Genomic DNA, 14605 nt, shown 5'->3' on the forward strand with positions numbered 1-14605 from the left:
ACCTTACATAGGCCCATGCACTATCCAGGCAGAACTGGGCAACAAACCCCTGGGCATGAGGGTTCTGTGTGCACTTCTGGGTCCCCACAATGTTGTCCTTGGACCAAAAATTAATCCTCAATAAATCATTCTTGAATGAAGGTGTTTGGCAATATTTACCTATGTCCTCTGCTTCTGCCAACCACTGTGCTCAGAGATTAGTGTCGGTCCTGCCCCTGACACTGCTCACAGTCCAGGCAGGACATAAGCTTCTAAACAAGCTCTCTCTACAACCAATGCTTCTGGGAACATTAGAGAAAGCAGGAGCAGTCAAAAGGCAGGAATCTAAACACACTCAAGAACCTAGAGCCCCGAGGCAGAGAGGGGAGTCCAAATGCCTCCATAGCTGGACCAGAGAAGCACAGCATTAGAGGATGAGTCAGTGGGGTCACTGGGGGCAGGGAGGAGGCTGGGAAATGAGAGCAGAGCACTGTAGGCTGGGTCAGCAATCAGAATGTTGTAGGTCCTATATACCATCTGGGTAACATATTTCATAGACCTTCGGACTTAACAATCTATTTTCTTTCTCGTGTTCAAGAAGTTATAGAGTTTCCATGAGCTTACGAACGTAACTCTGAGATGCTCTCCTGAATCTCCCTCCACGCTGGCACCCCTATGTTGAAAAGTATTACTAAGCATGGCTACATAATGGGATATCTAACCTGATCACTTGGAGAAGCAAAAGGGTGGTTATCAATAATTTCACCCAGGCAATGAACTGGACCAACCAAGGACTCTCCAGGGTAAACCTGGGCACTGCTCACACTAGCCACTGAAGGCATTTAGAGGCCAGTGGTATGGTCAGCCAGCCCCACATAATCAGACCTGTTTCTCTCTCCTTTCTTCATCCGACAGTGAGACTAGGGGATCGTTTGGTTTTGATGTCTCAGGGCCCTTTCCAGCTTCAGCACACTGCCTTGGGTAAGTGCTTGGGACTTAAGAAAGGATGGGTAAGGCGTAGCCTCAAGGAAGTTTTGGGGGTGGACTGCAATTCAACCTAAAGGTCCATACCAATATCCTGTGTTTTTAGTTGAAACCCAATAAAAAGTGCCCAAGAAAAACACTCCCCCAGGAACGTCTGCTCATCCACCCATCCAGGGAGAGAAAGGCGATGCCCAGCAAAACATTCCATTGAAATTAAAGCCCAGGTGCCAGTCAGCCTCTCCCACAGTTTAGCCCCTTCCTTCACTATCCCTGCTGCCTCTTCCCTGCCAAGGCCAACAGCAAACAGGGAAATGGGGCTGGACTGGGAAAGGATGTGACTTCATCTGGCTCAGGGCACAGATGTGTGGTGTGCGGGGACACTCGTGCTGCTGGCTCAGGGCACGGATGTGTACTACACCGGGACACTGGGGCTGCCTGCATGGGGCATAGATGTGTGGTGCACGGGGACACTGGTGCTGCTTGCACAGGAAACAGATATGTGGTATGCAGGGACCATTGATGATGCTGGCACAGGGCACAGATGTGTGGTGCGTGGGGACACTGGTGCTGCTGACACAGGGCACAGATGTGTGGTGCGTGGGGACCCCTGGTGATGCTGGCACAGGGCACAGATGTGTGGTGTGTGGGGACACTGGTGATGTGTGCATGGGGCACAGATGTGTGGTGCGTGGGGACACTGGTGATGTGTGCATGGGGCACAGATGTGTGGTGTGTGGGGACACTGGTGATGTGTGCATGGGGCACAGATGTGTGGTGTGTGGGGACACTGGTGATGTGTGCATGGGGCACAGATGTGTGGTGCGTGGGGACACTGGTGCTGCTGACACAGGGCACAGATGTGTGGTGCGTGGGGACACTGGTGATGCTGGCACAGGGCACAGATGTGTGGTGCGTGGGGACACTGGTGATGTGTGCATGGGGCACAGATGTGTGGTGCGTGGGGACACTGGTGATGCTGGCACAATGCACAGATGTGTGGTGCGTGGGGACACTGGTGATGCTGGCACAATGCACAGATGTGTGGTGCGTGGGGACACTGGTGATGCTGGCACAATGCACAGATGTGTGGTGCGTGGGGACCACTGGTGATGCTGGCACAATGCACAGATGTGTGGTGCGTGGGGACACTGGTGATGTGTGCATGGGGCACAGATGTGTGGTGCGTGGGGACACTGGTGATGCTGACACAGGGCACAGATGTGTGGTGTGTGGGGACACTGGTGATGCTGACACAGGGCACAGATGTGTGGTGCGTGGGGACCCCTGGTGCTGCTGGCACAGGGCACAGATGTGTGGTGCGTGGGGACACTGGTGATGTGTGCATGGGGCACAGATGTGTGGTGCGTGGGGACACTGGTGATGCTGACACAGGGCACAGATGTGTGGTGCGTGGGGACACTGGTGATGTGTGCATGGGGCACAGATGTGTGGTGCGTGGGGACACTGGTGATGCTGGCACAGGGCACAGATGTGTGGTGCGTGGGGACACTGGTGATGTGTGCATGGGGCACAGATGTGTGGTGCGTGGGGACACTGGTGATGCTGGCACAGGGCACAGATGTGTGGTGCGTGGGGACACTGGTGATGCTGGCACGGGGCACAGATGTGTGGTGCGTGGGGACACTGGTGATGTGTGCATGGGGCACAGATGTGTGGTGCGTGGGGACACTGGTGATGTGCATGGGGCACAGATGTGTGGTGCGTGGGGACACTGGTGATGTGTGCATGGGGCACAGATGTGTGGTGTGTAGGGACACTGGTGATGCTGGCACAGGGCACAGATGTGTGGTGCGTGGGGACCACTGGTGATGCTGGCACAGGGCACAGATGTGTGGTGCGTGGGGACACTGGTGATGCTGGCACAGGGCACAGATGTGTGGTGCGTGGGGACACTGGTGATGTGTCCATGGGGCACAGATGTGTGGTGCGTGGGGACACTGGTGATGCTGGCACAGGGCACAGATGTGTGGTGCGTGGGGACACTGGTGATGTGTCCATGGGGCACAGATGTGTGGTGCACGGGGACCCCTGGTGATGCTGGCACAATGCACAGATGTGTGGTGCGTGGGGACACTGGTGATGTGTGCATGGGGCACAGATGTGTGGTGCGTGGGGACACTGGTGATGCTGGCACAGGGCACAGATGTGGTGCGCGGGAACCACTGGTGCTGCTGGCACGGGGCCTAGATGTGTGGTGTTTTGTTTACCCTGGAAAATGAAGGAGACAGGATCTTCAAATGCTTTTGAAAAGGAACTAAAGTTGCGAGACTTACACGATCTAATTTCAAGGTTCATTTTGTAACCACAGCAGTCATGTCAGCATGGTGTTGGTGTGACAAAGGCAACTAGGTGAGTGTAACAATACAGAGAGCCCAGGAATTGAGCCTAAATATACAGCAACTTGATTTTCAATAGACAGAAAGGACAAGCTACAATAAGTTATGCTGATAAACTGGATAAATAATGAAAAATAATATTTGTTTCTACACTGTAAGTAGTAAATAACTCAATATAAATGTGAATCCTAAATAAAAAAAACCCGAGTTATAGAAATTCTAGAAGAAACACAGGAGAAAAGATTTTGTGGCTAGGCTTAGGAAAAGATTTCTTAGATATAATATCTAAAGCACAGAACTATATATTCAAATAATAAGTATTTTTCATTAAATCTAAGAACTTTTTGTGTAAGTCGGTTGGTAGGATACTTTCATAATATTCATAAAGCCTGGATCATTCTCCACCACTACACAAACCAAGCATAGTAGTAGTACTTACTCATAATCAGCACTGCAGAGGGCGAGGCAAAAGATCAGAAGTTCAAGGTCATCCTTGGCTGCATACCTTGCCTAGGTACACCATTCCCCTGCCATCAGGAACTCCTGAGGGGCTCATGCTCAGAGCAGCTGCGAAACAAGTTGCTTGCTCAGAGCAGCTGCAAGCATAGGGAAACAAGTTGTGTACTCCAGCAGCCAGGGGGTCCACAGTCCCCAACAGAACTACGTTAGGAATAAAAAACTGAGCCAAAAGTGTTGGTCTCCACTTGTAATCCCAGCACTTGGGAGGTAGAGGCAGGTGTATCTCTGTGAGTTCAAGACAGACCTGGTCTACAGAGCGAGTTCTAGGACAGACAGGGCTACACAGAAAAAAATCCTATCTCAAAAAGCAAAACAAAACAACCAAAACAATTAAACAAAGAAGGAAGAAGAAGAAGAAGAAGAAGAAGAAGAAGAAGAAGAAGAAGAAGAAGAAGAAGAAGAAGAAGCTGGAGAAAATAGAAAAAGAACCTGAAGAAAATATTTACAAATCACAGGTCTGATAAGGGAATTGTATACAGATTATGTTTTAAAAAACCCTCTTTATTTACCTTGTGTTCTTACAACAGAATGGCCGAGTCTAGGTAATAAAACAGAGAGGTTTACTTGGCTCTTGGTGTGGTGCCGCCCGCTCTGGCTGCATCACCACGTGGTGGAAAAGTAAAAAGAACCCACTGAGGTCACATGTGTATGAGCAACCAAATGAACCCGGAGGGGACTCAGGCTCACTCTGTAACAACGGATCCTATGGAACCAGCTCAGTTCATAAAGAACTACATTAATTCTTTCTAACAATGGACCCCATGATCCGCAGAGACCCCAAGTCTTAGAGCTCCCAGCACCGCCACACTGAGGGTCAAGCTCCTAGTACCTGGGCTTCTGAGGGAATAAACCACATCCAAATACACAGATCTTACAAAACTGACAAAATATTCAAATCTATTTTCATCTCATCCAAAAAGCCATAGAGATGGCGCAAAGCGAGTGAAAAGACACTTAGCATCAGTTATTAAAGAAGCGCAGATGTGTGCCACAGTGACAGCTGGTTATGAAGGCACATGCCTGCGACCCTGCACTGGGGAAACTGAGGCAAAGAGGATGGTGAGTTAAGACAAGCCTGGGCTACTAGCAAGATTGCTCAAAAGAATTAGAATGACACACAAGCCTACTACATACTCACTCAAATGTCTAAAACAACGCAAGTAACAGCAAGGATACCAAATGAGCCGGACACTCAGACCATTGTAGGAAGGTGGCCTGGTCTAAACAGTTTGAGAAAACAATGTTGTTTTCAATTTAACATAGACCTCACACACAATCTCTTAGACCTAAAACAAAAGCATGCTCACACACAGACATGAACTAGGCAAAGTGATGCTTTTTCTTTTTCTTTTTTTTTCTTTTTTGTTTGTTTTGTTTTTTGTTGTTACTTTACAGTGGACAGGCAATGCAATCCTCAACAGTAAAACAGAATGATCTACCAGCATGGACGCGTGTCACTCAATTACAGCCATATAGTCTGAGAAGAATGTCGCTAAGTAATTTAGCATAGTGTACTAATGCAGGCTAAAAGGTCTACAACATCGCTAGTCATTATGATCTTTTTGTTTGTTTGTTCATGAGCTAGCCTTAAGCTGATTTTCTGGGTGAGTATGGCCTTGAACTCTGGAACTTTTGCCTCCTGCCTCTCGAGTGCCAGGACTGCAAACCTGCGCCACCACACCCGTGGTAGGTCCTTCCTCCTGAGCAGCTGAGCAGCGGTTAGGTCTCGGGATTTGGGGCAGCATCTTCTCTGGGGCAGGGATACCTTTTCAAGCCCAGTGACCCCAGCTACTTCTCTGATGGGAATTTTCCTTTAAACGCCTTACCTAATCTGCCTTCCCATTCTAACTTTATCAGACAGATCTTGAGACCTTTCCGGGAGGATGTTTACAAAGGCCTTCTAGTGTTGCTGAGAACAGAGAGAATGGGAAAGATGGGGTTTCTGAAGGGCGGCTCAGGGTCGGTGAAACCAGACATAAAAGGGCCTTTCTTTACCTTCCAACAGGTTGTCTGTCCTAAAGCGGTGGTGGCAGGACAGATGGCCACAGGGGTGTGCAGTCCCTCCTAATTCCTGGAGCCAGTAGAGGTTGTCTTTCAGGCTGGACTCATGCCCTTACTGCAGCTAGTTACTCCAAGATTAAAGCCTATTTATTGCTCTGAATAAAAAATTGAATGAAATTTATGCCCTGGTAATGCTGAAGCATGCATGGGCAGTCCATATATGACCGTTCTGTTGAGCTTGTTCATATTGGGTTTCATGGTCTAAATTGATGAGGACAACTGACCAGGTCTCTTCCTCAAGAGGGCACCAGATCTCATTACAGATGGTTGTGAGCCACTGTGTGGTTGCTGAGAATTGAACTCAGGACCTTTGGAAGAGCAGCCAGTGCTCTTAACTGCTGAGCCCTATTTATTGCGCTACCTCCTCCCTATTCTGCTTCCTCTAGGACTGCTGTATTTCTGCCAGGAGTGGAGGTCTGGAGGAAGGAAGGTTGGAGTCACTTCTTAGAAAGGGGATGGCAGCTTAGTCAAGACGTCATCACACATGGCTGTGCAGCAGCAGCCATGACAGGATAAATTGTTTGTTTTTTAAGTGGAGGATTCTAGGACTTGGTAGCCACCTTTTCTAACCATGCCTGTGACAAAGGCACAGACGTGAAATGAATCCAGCAATCGTGTACCCTTAAGGGGTTTATAAGCATTGCCCTCAGGTTAGTTGTGGGACTCCCTAGTGGAAGACATATCCCCACACCCAAGCATTTGACAATGACAGCCAGCACCAGAAGCAACTACACTCAAGACATCACTTTAGGGCAGTGCTCCTCAACCTTCTTAATGCTGTGACACCTTAATATGGTTCCTCATGTTGTGGTGACTCCACCACCCCGAAACATAAAACCATTTCATTGCTGCTTCATAACTGTAACTTTGCTACTGTTATGAATTGTACTATAAATATCTGATATACAGGATATCTGATGTGTGACCTTCATGAAAGAGTCATTTGACCCTTCTGGGGGTCGCGACCCACAGGTTGAGAACCACTGCCTTAGGGACCTTTTTTTTTTTTTTTTTTTTTTTTTGCTGACAAGGTTTTGCCATGTAGCCCAGGTTGGTTACATCCTTCTGCCTCGGTCTCTGGACACCAGACTTTCTTTCCTCCTTTCTTTCTTTCACCCCCCTATAAGAACAGTACTTCTGCCGTCAGCTTTGGGGAAACATTTTTTTTTTCTCTCAGAAAGAAGACTTCATCCCAGTGGAAGCTGAGTTTTCATCGTCATAAAGAAGCAGGGAAGAAATGACTCCCAACGAGCTGTGTAGCTGAAGTTGGCTCTAATCATTTGGGTTTGCTAATCTTCAGTCCTTCCGCTCTCATGGTGGCTCATGCTAGATGGCCTTCAGTGGGACTCCCCCCCCCCCTTTTGGTGAACACTTCCGGTGTCTTATGGGGAAGAAAATGAATTTGTCCTCCCCCCCTTTTAAAGCTAAAGCCTTACTGTAAAGGAGAAAGACCTTGTTGGTGGCAGCCTCTGTGTGCTGACAGAAACTCTAAAGGAAACCTAGAGTTCTTCTGTAAGTGAGGGGCCACAGGGTCTGGCTTCAGAAGCAGGAGGGGAGGACAATATTCCTTCCAGGGCTTAATCACCAGAAAAGCGACCCTGGTGCCAAGCTCTAGCCTTGGTCTAGCCTCGGTCTAGCCTCGGCATCATTAACGTGAAAAGGTTGGAGATTTCATTTCATGGCTGTTTCCAACAAAGATTTTTTTTTAAAAAAAAAATAGACTATGTTTAGAGCAGATTTTGTTTCGTTTGCTACTGCTGTTTAGAAGAAAAAAACATATCTTTCAACATTTTGCCAAAAACCATCCTGGGAACAAAGAGCAACGGTGAGGAGTAAGCCATAGCTCACCTAGAGCAGGCTGTACCTGTCTGGTAACTTCCGCCATTGTGGGGGCATGGTTGAAAGCGTCATTCCCAGGTAAAAGGACCTCCTACCCCTTCTCCCTGACCCCCTCTAGATTACTGGTGTGCCTGAGGGGCGGGGAGAGAGTTTTGAATCAATAGGACGCTGTTCTGAGGGAAGGGGATCGGCAGCCTTCGTGACTGAGCATATTGTCCTGCCCTTTCAGTCAACAGTTTTCAATCTTGGAGACTCGGAGACGGCACAGAAGGAGGTCACCAAGGGACATGTGGCGGCGCTATGGTCCCGGGCTTGAGTTTTATGACAGCAGAGAATATGCCTAATCATCCAAGGGAGGAAAGCAATAGCTCCCAGTCAAACCACGAGACGACTCCCATGGCCCACTAAAATTGAGAAGTCTCAGGTTTGCCTAGTGTAAAAAAGTCCCAACCTCTTACCATCTGAATGCTTTGAAGCCACAGGTTTTAAGAAGCTTTTGTCTATTGACATGCTGCCTTTAGTAGTTAATTATGGAAATGGAATTAATAATTCCATCTCCCACTAAGTATAGTTGTTAACAGCGGCAGTTGCTTTTTATTGAGGGCTTATTCTGGGTGCCCCAAGGACACTGAGGTAGTGAGGACACTGTCCCTTACAGATGAGGACCTTGGGCTTCAGCAAGGGCATTGAGCTCCACCAAAGCCTCCTGAGTAGGAAGTAGACAGTCTCAGAGCTGCCCCTAGAACTCTCTGCTACTGAACCCGGGATTTCTCAGGACTCTTTCTGGGAGCCAGCATAGCCCAGTCAGAAGCAGAGAGAGAAGGCCTGTTAGACAGGTCTCAGATAGCCTAGGCTGGTCTTGAACCTGGTATACAGCTAGAGATGACCTAGAACTCCTGATCCTCCCCCCTGTCTCTCTGACTCTGTCTGTCTATCTCTCTTTCTCCCCTGTATCTGGGGTGCAAAGATTACTGGTGTCCCCCCTGCCCCGTTTAGTCAGCACTGGGAGTCCAGTCCGGGGCCTTGTGTCTGTGAGCCAACCAGTCCACCAGCTAAGACACATCTCTAGCTTCCCAAAGGGAGGAAGCTTCTCAACCAGAACGGGCAAAGGTAAAGACGGGACAGGCTCTTTGCAGATCTGACAACTATCACAGACCTCCTCTAACCTCTAACCTTTCGTACCTTTGACTCCTTGAATGACCTCTGGATATCTTTAGGTTCAGAGACCACAGACATTGTTACATTCTGGATCAAGGGCCTGAAAAGTGGGGTGTAGTGAGCCGGACAGGATCGCCATTACAAGATGGCGCCGACATCCTGTCTTGTTAAAAATAAATAACTCCATATTTGGCTATGCTTTTGAGAGCTGCGCATCCCCCGCTTGCCGCATGCGCGGTGGATGAGGATCTTTGAGCCTATCCCGGTGCGCTCTGGTGTTAGCTGTTGGTGGCAGCCAATCACAGGGCACCCGTGTGCCATTTCCCTATTTAAGCGGCTGCCTAAGTGCCCCCTGGCCCCTTCGCTTCCTGCTACCTCTCCCCTTCGCTCCCTGCCCCTCTGCTCCCTGTTCCTCGTTTTCCCGCCCTCTCGTTCCCTGCTTCCCATCAATCAAGGGCACTCCAGTAAAGCGTGTTCTGAGTAGAATCCTGATGTGGTGGTTATTCTTTCTTGCCGGTCGAGAGGTCCGCCACAGTGGGGTCCCAGTTTCTCTACTGGCAGAGCCCTGGAAAATAAGAAATCGACAGGCTCAGGGAACATATTACTGTACAAAAATTTTTAACTCTGTGTGTGTGTGTGTGTGTGTGTGTGTGGTGTGAGTGTGTGTGGTGTGCGTGTGTGTGATGTGTGATGTGAATGTGGTGTGTGTGTGTGTGAGTGTGTATGTATGGTGTATGTGTGTGAGTGTGGTGTGTATGTGCTGTGATTATGTATGTGTGTGTGTGGTGTGTGTGTATGTGTATGGTATGAGTATGTATGGTATGTGTGTGGTGAGTGTGTGTGTGTGTGTGTGTGTGTGTGTGTGCAAGCTCGCACACGCACGCTTGAACTCAGGTGCTAAAGGACGACTTCCAGGAGTTGAGTTTCAGGGATGGAATTCAATTCCCCAGCCTCGTGCAAGTGTTTCCACTTGCTAAGCCATCTCACTAGACCAACTTGTTACTTCATTTTTTCCTTATTTCTCTAAAGTTGTTTTTCCTTAGGATTCTACTCCTGGCTGCTTATGATAACCGTTTGAGTAAAAGATATAGGCAATTCTTTTTTTTTTTTTAATTCCTTGAGCTGTACCATGTTCCCAACAGTGCCTTGGCTTGTCATGTTGAGTGCTTCCTAACATTTGAAGGAACCTGAACCTACTGACCAAGCCCAGCAGGGTCATCAGTCATTACAGACGTGCTGGAGGATGCTTTCTTAGACTTCAGGTTGGCCATGGGGCTGAAGAAACGAGACATTTGAATGTTCTAACTGGATCTGGAAGATATGTCCAAAGACCTTTGAACCAAGCTGATGTTGACAGTAATGTTTGAAAGTCCTAACTTGTCTCTCAGGTAAAAGGCCTGGGGACCGCATCCGGGTTGACTGTGAGCTACTCCAGGCTGGCTTGAGTCTCCTTAACCCTGTGACCCCACAGTACTGGATATACACCTGACACATCGGAGTCTGAAGGAAATGTCAGCTTTAATTAGGAACAATGAAGGCCAGAGCTGCCAATGCCACAGTGGAAGAAGACTGAGGGGTAGGGAGAGGTTTGTGGAAGGTGTGTGGAAGTACCCCTCTCCTTGGAATCTTCTGAAGCCTCCCCCCATTTCCATCTTCATGGTGGTCTCCTAGAAGAACACACTGGCTCTAAGGACCTCTCCAGGTGTAATCTGGAGTTTGCGGAAGGGAGACAAGAATGTCCAAAGTTGAAAAAGAAAAAAAGTATTTGAGGTTCCTGTGAGGCTTGAGAGCCACTTGGCTGTGCACAGCCCTGGCCCTCCCCTCTCCAACACCGCCTCTGTGTGGCAAGGAACACAGCCCTCCCTCCGTATCCCCTGCAGAGCTGAGTCAGAGAGCTCAAATTCTTAAGAGCCCCTGGAGTTGAGTTAATCCGATGTTTTTATTCATAGCTGGAAAAATTTCCATTGGGCTGCAAGAAGAAATAAGCTTATACTATATCATTAAGACACCAAAAAAACAGTGGCATGGATGTCTGTGACTTTTTTTAGAGCTGACCTTGGGACAAAAGCTTCCCTCAAGGCCACTCTCAGGGAAAACTTCCATTTTGTTGTCTGGGAGGAGGTGTCAAAACACAGTGTCCAGGTTTCCTGGATGCTGAGGCTGATAAGCGAGCTCATAATCTCATAATAATAATAATAAAGCTCATAATCTCAGCTTCACCATTTTGTTTGCTATAAACCCCATGTTGGGTTTATAACAAATGCTATAAAAAGAATGAATGAAAGAAAGGTAGGTGCTAAACCCGCTTTGACATATGTACTAGGTCTGTGTGAAGTCTCTTTCTTGGACCATTTTAAGAAAATGGGGTCTCCAAACTATGGAAGGTCCATCCTCAGAACACCACAGAGAGCTGGCTCTGGTGGTCTGAACCTAGAGTCTTGGCCACTCACCCGAATAGCTGAAACAGGAGAATCCCTTAAGGTGAGGAATTCCAGGCCAACCTAGGCTGCATAGCCTGATCAACTTTGTCTCAAAAATGAATAAATAAAGTGAGGAAAGGCTGGACCTAGGGCCCAGAATGCCTCTCAGGCTCCCATAACAGATGACCACACCCTGGTGGCTTATAAACACGGGACATTTATTTCCTAGTATGTTGGAGCCTGGGAGTAAGCCGGTGTTGCCGATAGCCCATGCTCTACTCCACCTGGTTTCTCCTGCTCTCCTCACACAGGAGAAGAGCGCTCTGTCTCCTCAGCCCACATGAGAACACTGATCTCCTCATGAGGTCTCTGCTGTCACTGAGCGCTGGCATCCCCTCCCAATTGCCAGCACAGCGTTGTTAACGGTAGGGCCTGTAGGGGGCAGGTCAGCCATGATGGCTGTTCCCCATACATGGGTATGTGCCCTGGCCTTGCTTTTTTAACCTCCCAGTTTCTGCCCTGTGAGACCACAGTAACAGAGTCCGATGTTGAGAACCAAAGACAGCTTGCGCCAGACTCCAAAACTGGCAACACCTTGATGTTCTTTAACTTCCCAGTCTCTGAGATCATGACGAGGGGCGGGGGAGAATCTGTTCTTTAGAAATTGCTCAGTCCAAGATATTATACGGCAGCGGCAGGAACAGTCCAAAACAGCCAGGTACCTCACAGAGGCCTCACCTCTCTGAGAGCACACATACATACAGTCAACAAAGGGCTGTCCAAATAGCCATCTCCACAAGAAGAAACATCCCAGGGAAGGGAGGTGATGTACCCGAGGTCACACCGGATGTGATCCTCTGAGTCCAGATTTCCAAGTCCTTCCACCTGTGATGCTCATCGGCTGTGAGGTGAGGGGTTACGCTCCCCTCGGAAAGGCATGGTGGGTAATTTATAGTCCCAAAGTGGCTAATGGGGGAACTAAAATGGTAATGAGGAGACGACAGTGCTTGTGGAAGGGGACCGCGCACCAACGTGAAGAACATTAAGCCTGATTTGATCGCTCCCATTAGAGGTTTCAGCCGAGCGCCAAACGGGTGCTTCTTCGGAATTCATCTGATGGATGTGGCAGGGTTAGTGGCTCAGGATACGGAGCCATCAGTGAAATGTCCAACTATATGAAACATATCAATTACCAGGACGTGAGGATTTGAAAAGCTACACATAAATTATTTCTAAAGCAAAGCAGCTATTGTTAAGACGACGTTTTAATCATTGAAGCCGTTCTTTGCCTACTTTGTAAGTCCAATGGTGTCTGAAGAAGGTGGGTCGGTCTTAGTGCGCCAGGTGTGGGGTTTTAGGAATGTGAGCCACGCCCACATGAAGAGCAGGGAGACTGAAAGACACCCACCCACTCTCTGACCCAACACCACCCTCTTCCAAACAAGGTGGCTGGGACTCGGGGAGGAGAAGGGACCCGCAGGGCAGGGCTTACACCCTCCCTCCAGACTGTGGTCCAGGATCTCCCCAAGGAGCATCTGGAAGAGATGGCCACGCTGTGAGTTTCTGGAGCACACTTAGGATAGCAGAAGTACAAAGGGACAGGATCTACTTGCGGTGCCAGTGCGCTTTACTGTTAAGAGGAAAATGCTGCTTTATTTACCCAGCTTAAAAATAAAACAAAACAAAACCGGGCCGGTGAACTGGCACATCTGACAAAGGCGCTGTTTGCCAAATCTGAGGTTGATTCCAGGACCGATGTGGAGGAAGGAGAGAAATTATCCTGCCTGTACACAACAATAAAGACATTGACCATCAAACCAGGAAGAAAGACAAGAAAGTCAGACAGTCAGGCAGGGAGGGAGGGAAGGAGGGAGAGAGGGAGGGAGGGGTAGAAGGAGGGAAGGGTATGTGTATATATGTATGGTACATACTTACATATCTAAGCGGTCTGTATGTACGTGGGGTGTGTGGTCCAAAATTATAAAATATGAATAAAACAGTAAAAAAAATAATGATCGCTAAAACTAATTGCATTTAAGTTTCCTAGTAACAAAATGTTTGCTTTCCCACAAGAACAAAGCTCTACAATTGTATAACTCAATCTTCTCTTTTTCTCCCCCCAGGTTTTGTCTCATCTTTCAACACAGTAGCCCGAGAAACATGGAGCAGAATCATAGCACCCTGGAGCTGGAAGCCCTTGGGCATCACCAAGTCCAGCCTTCCAGTCAACACAGAGACCCCGGGAGTCCTGGAAAAGGAACAGTTCACCACAGTAATTGCAGAGTTCAAGAACAGGTGAGTCCTGTGAACACGGTGGGATGCCTTGTGTCTGAGTGTCAAGGACATAATGCCTTTTAAGAATATTTTTAAGTTTGCATATAAAATAATGACATTTTCTTTAAATAAACATTTATATTATTTTTTAATTATGTGTACGTGTATTTTTTTTGGGGGGGGGGTATGTGTGCATGAGAGCAGATGCCGGAGGAGGCCAGAAGAGGGTGTTGGATTCCTTGAATCTGGAAACTGTACTCAGGTCCTTTGTATATTATGTACAAGAAAGAAAGAAAGAAAGAAAGAAAGAAATAGAGTCTCACTAATAGCCCTGGCTGGTGGTCTGTAACTTGCTAAGGCTGTTTTTGAACTCACAGAGATCTACTTGTCTCTACCTCCACAGAGATCTACTTGTCTCTACCTCCACAGAGATCTACTTGTCTCTACCTCCTGAGTCCTGGGATTAAAAACAATAAGCCACCACACTCAGCAGCAAACAGTATATACCTTAACCACCAAGTCATCTCTCCTCCCCCTCATTATGATGTTTCAGACATGTTTGTCACTATTTATCACTCATATTCAGACATTCCCACTACCCTCTGCTGTCCCATGTTCCTCCTGGTGGTTCTCTTTCTCCCCCACCAAATAACCCCCTTTTGTGTCACACACACACACACACGTAATCTAGATCCTGCATACAAAAAAAAACAGAGATATTAATAATTTTCAAAATATTAATTTTCACATATAACCTCAGTTGGCAGCAACTGTCTCCTCAGTCCCCTCTCACCGCCTTCCTTAAACCTTGAACACGATTGTGCCACACTGGCCTCCCTGCCCAGTGCTTTCCTGGCTACCAAGTCCTTTCACAGTTGGCGTGTCCCAAGGAACTCAAACTTATCCCATAAGCAAGAGGGAAAAGAGAAAAACTGGGCATCAAAAAGTCAGAGGTCAGGGTCACGTGGACAGCTACACTGGGCCCTCTTTTTCTTCCCCATGCCGCTGCCTGTC

This window comes from Microtus oregoni, unplaced genomic scaffold (genome assembly GCF_018167655.1).
Source record: "Microtus oregoni isolate MIOR12 unplaced genomic scaffold, Mior012 000162F_ref0000463, whole genome shotgun sequence".
Taxonomy (NCBI): domain Eukaryota; kingdom Metazoa; phylum Chordata; class Mammalia; order Rodentia; family Cricetidae; genus Microtus; species Microtus oregoni.